This window comes from Haliotis rubra, unplaced genomic scaffold (assembly GCF_003918875.1).
Source record: "Haliotis rubra isolate DU_JTF1 unplaced genomic scaffold, ASM391887v1 Scf811, whole genome shotgun sequence".
Lineage (NCBI taxonomy): Eukaryota > Metazoa > Mollusca > Gastropoda > Lepetellida > Haliotidae > Haliotis > Haliotis rubra.
This window is the reverse complement of record NW_025767537.1, coordinates 400,476-405,689: the sequence shown is the minus strand read 5'-3', so window position 1 is coordinate 405,689 and position 5,214 is coordinate 400,476.

Sequence of the window (5,214 nt, the reverse complement as noted above, 5' to 3'; positions counted from 1 at the left end):
AAAAATTGTGGTGGGTTACGCTTTTGCTCATATCAAAATGTTTAAAAAAGTACATTTTTTCTGTTGTATGAAATTGCCCCACACAACATCTAAAAAATAAACACTGGCGTAAATTTATATCTCTGAAAACTATCCGTCACATTTATACAACCATACCATGATTCATTACTATTTTGAATGTTTTAGAGCAGAAAATGAACTTATCAAACATGTTTATTAAAAAATTTCAATATCGTAAGGGACTCTCAAGGCTGATTACTTTGAGGTAAACAAGGGTAGTTTTTTGGAGACCCTGTTGATCACTGCTGGAAAAATAAGAAGACCTCTGAAGATTTTTCAAAATATGATCAGGCAGCATTCTAAAGGTGAGAATCTTTGTAATTATGCTAGAATTTTATCATATTTGTTCTATCATCTGTTTAGGAAACCCCTCTGTGTCACCTGTCACTGTCAACTAACATTGGCATTCCACTGGATGTAACTGTGTATAAACATACACATTTTAACAAAAATAATGTACCTTGATGTTTTCTAGGATATATCAGGCTACATTTAATATTGTTAAAATAAGAACATTGTATCAAGGTCTAGCAGATTATGATTGCGAAAAGCAAGAAGACGTCAAGTGACACATTGTTGCAAAGTGTAATATATAAGCTTAAAGTGACAAATAGTAACAGTAGAATCTGTAGCCTAGTGGTTACAGTGATGGCCTCTCAATTTTTTTTCTGTTATCAGACATTCAGGTTCAAATCCTAATGTTTTTTTTCTTTTCTTCTTTTCTTTTCTTCAAAAGTTAAGTTAAACATTGTAAATTGGCTGACAAAACTTGTGCACATGAAATACAAATTTTTAGTAAAAAAATTCTTAAGTTTGGTAATGTAAGTTACACTGTTCAAACAAACTTGAAATAACATCATGTAAATCTTCTTTAAGCCTGAAGACACTGACTTTTCCACTTTGTAGAAGGTAAGCATTGTTTCAAAATGTTAGTATGGTAATTTCTTTAAGTCAATATTTACAAACTGTCCAGAGCTGTTAATTAGTGGTGCACTGATCAAACAAATAATTAGTTTATGGATATTTTGTGGGCTGCCAGTCAATTACCGATAACCAAATCACATAATCAATTAAAGCGTTCACTATTTCTTCTTAAAAATATGTTTACAGAATCAATGACTATTGGTTTCAATTGTCATATTAAAACTGAGGACTGATTACCTTTGTTTTCATGTGCTATAACAGTTGTTTTTATCTTATATCTATAATTGATCAAAAAGTGGCCTCAACAATTAATTATGCTTTTGGAGGTCAATTCCCTTCCCTATATAACTATACTATTGACATGTTTAGCATTAGAAAAATTAGAAAGCACCAATTTCTTGAACATATTGATAATTCTTTTATGATTTCAAATATTTGTTTTCAGATTAGAGAAATTTGCTTGGACTGATTTCAGGAGTGTCATTTCATGAAGATGACAACTTAAAACTTGAGGTGGAAGGTAAGCATAATATGAGTGCTAAGAAATAACCAATATTTTTTTCTTCAATTTTCTAATTTAATGTGACAGAATTTCAGAAATACTGATGTCTCAGTGGTGATTAAATCTGCATAAGCCTTCAAGGCCAGACTACTGACATTTGAAAATAAATAAGTAATGTTACCCTTGAATAGATTTATAATATCAAAGTTTTAAAACAGAATTTTCTTTTGATATAAAGTCATCTGTTTTTCAGTTGAGAGAAGATCTGGGTATGGCAGACACCAAAACAATATGCCAGTTTACAGCAACTCTAGTGATACACGGTTGAATGCTGCAGTTCTTGACAGTGATTCAGAAACTGATTCAGAGATTGATGACCATGTGGATGAAGAGTGAAAGTGGATGTTTTATATATCTTTGCAGTGAATGAGTTGTGAATAATTACTTTTTGAAGATTTTTGAATACTGACTTTTAACACTTACTTGGTGTCAAAATCAAGCTGTGCCAAGAATGTAATTACACCTGAAATAGGCCCCTTTGAGGACAAGACCTGTGATTTTTAGTGCAACATGATTGGTTATTATAACAACATGTTGAGAATGAGATGTTTATTGTATATCTTTGCAAGAATGTTGTAAATACTGACTTTTAACACTTACATGGTGTTAAAATCAAGCTGTGCCAAGAATATAATTTCACCCAAAATGGCCCCCTTTGAGGTCAAGACCTGTGATATTTAGGGAAGCATGGTTGGTTATTGTAATAACATGTTGTGAATGAGATGTTTACTGTATATATTTGCAAGAATGTTGTAAATACTGACTTTTAACACTTACATGGTGTTAAATCAAGCTGTGCCAAGAATGTAATTTCACCTGAAATAGGCCCCTTTGAGGACAAGACCTGTGCTTTTTAGTGCAACATGATTGGTAATTATAACACCATGTTGATAATGAGATGTTTACTGTATATATTTGCAAGAATGTTGTAAATACTGACTTTTAACACTTACATGGTGTTAAATCAAGCTGTGCCAAGAATGTCATTTCACCTGAAATAGACCCCTTTGAGGTCAAGACCTGTGATTTGTAGTGCAACATGATTGGTTATTGTAATAACATGTTGTGAATGAGATGTTTACTGTATATTTGCTAAAACCGGTTGTGAATACTGACTTTTAACACTTACTGGTTAAAATCAAGCTGTCCCCAAAATGTAATTAGACCTAAAATGGGCCCCCTGTGATTTTTCGTGGGACATGATTGGTTATCATAAGTACATGTTGTAAAATTGACCTATAGTTTATGTTTGCAAAGAAAGTTGTGAATAATGAACTTTTTGGTAATCAATTGGCAAGTAATTGAATTACTGTCCACAATGTATTGCAACCCTAATTGGGCCCCTTGAAGTTAAAACCTTGTGATTGATGTTGACATGTTTCTTCATCATGAATACCTGTTGCAAAACTGACACTGTTTGTATGTAAATAAACTTATAGTTGTATATAAGTCATTATGGCACACTGATATTTCAGATTTCTTGTTATTTGTTCATGGGAACTGAAAACACCCATTTTTGGCCCCTCTGCATTGAAATTATGGCCTCAGATCATTTAAAAAATAGCTTTTTTATGCAAAGCCATCTTGTCTCTAAACAAATAACATGTGTTCAGCCAATTCTGTTTGTGGGCCAAAAACCACCCTTATCATACCTTGTCCTTTGGGTAATACAGTCATTTTGTGTGGTGTATATTCAAACTATGTATTTTATAAGTTTAATATAAAAGAAAAATGGAGGACTATATTCTGATGGACGATTTCGACGTACACCAGCCCCTGCTGAACGAAGACAATGATGCAGCGATGTACACCTCATTCACGGGCGACACCGTGGGCAACGAACTTTTAAGGCAGACTGTTGACGATTATTACGATGCCCTACAGCGCGATAAAAATTATGTCAGACCATTGGGTCATGACTATCTGAAGTTCAAAATCGACAATGAAGGGACGATGCGATTGAGTAGTATAGACAATGGCGGTACGGGACCAGGTCCTTCCCAAGGCCTCAATTTAAAAACAATGAGCCCTTGGTATGGACTTGATCCCGTACCGCCATTGTCTATACTACTGCAGAGGTGCATGCAAAATTTTACGAGATACTGACTTTTGAGCGAGCTATATGTACAGCTTGTATAGATAAGTAGCTCTCACTCTCTCTTGCTATCAGTGGTCCTTGTGGTGTGGAGATAACGGAGCTGTATTGACAATCCTGAGGTTCCGAGTTCAAAACACAGTAGAAGCTGAAACTTTTGTGACTTGGATGTGATAGTGACAGCAGAGTATGTAGGCCAGACGTTCATACAATAGCGATTGACACACTTAGATGCCCTATTTCAGACCATATATAGACACCACGGTTCACACTTTGTGTTCACATCACCGGCTGGCTGGGGTTCACACTTTGTGTTCACATTACCGGCTGGCTGGCTACGTTATATTGATGTCCACGAACCAGTTTATTGTGAATCTTCTCCGATAATAATTTGTTTGGTTTTTGTAAGGAAGGCTTCTCGGGCCTGTTGCCTCTCTTGTTCCACTAACATTTTTTTCTCATCTTCGTTGAATTCGGTGATTTTGCAGGACTTGGTTCGAATCTCTTTCATTCTGTGGCGAGTTCTGAGAGCACCAAACTAAACTCTTCCTTGGAGTGTTGAGCTTTGCTTCGGCTAGAACTCTAATTTCACCATGTTTCAATGCTTCACATTGCAGTCTGTGAGATACGGACTTAAGCGCCAATCCCGCTAACCCTACCGCTCCTGCCGTTATTTCAATGCCCAGCACCATGGGTGTGGCCACGTTGGTGGATAACAACCCGATGTTGACACCTTCCACGGAATTGACGGCCCTGTGATATTTTTCTGTAATGCCGACCGCGTATCGCGGTCACATTCTCGTTGTCGCCGACTTCATCCACGAATCGGGAACAGTCCCATTTTGGCTGTATATACTCTCTTAATTGGTCCTCAGTCAATGTTTGATGGATATACTTTAAGCTGATGAGGTACAAGTTTATGTATATATATATATGGTCTCGAGGTTAATGAAATCCTTTTGAAAATCATAATATCTAGGTGGGGGTTCTTCCTGGTTGTATGCAAATACGACAACGTTTTAGTTGATGGCGATCATGCCAGAATATTTCTAACGCATGCAGAAGGTTTATATCTACTCCATGGGTATCTCTGAGAAAGACTTCGATAATAAGAGTAGAACCTTGTATCACACTGATCCACGGGTCTGGCACATAACTATGTTTTTGTAAAAATAACGCTATTTTTATCTTATGGGGACTGACATGTTAGCCCTTAGATCTGGTAATGGCTTTACGTGCGCCGATGTTCTTCTTCTAGGATCAGACCTCCCCATCAGTATCCCGTTATTTTTTAGCGAGGTGCCACCAAGCATTATTATCCATGATAAGATAGGGGTAGGTGAGGACCAGGTTTATAATCCAGTTTTATCTGTATATCTGTATCTGTATGTTGATCTGTCATGGAGAAATTTTCGATGATGTCGACCAATTCGTTGAATGCCGACACCATCTGCAGACTTACGTTTCGCATCACAGGTTTGCTCGATAGCTCGTGTGCTAATTTATTTTGCGAGAGCGGGCTTAGGATCACGCTGCGTCTTTGCGTTGGGACGTAAGCCATGAGCATCATTCC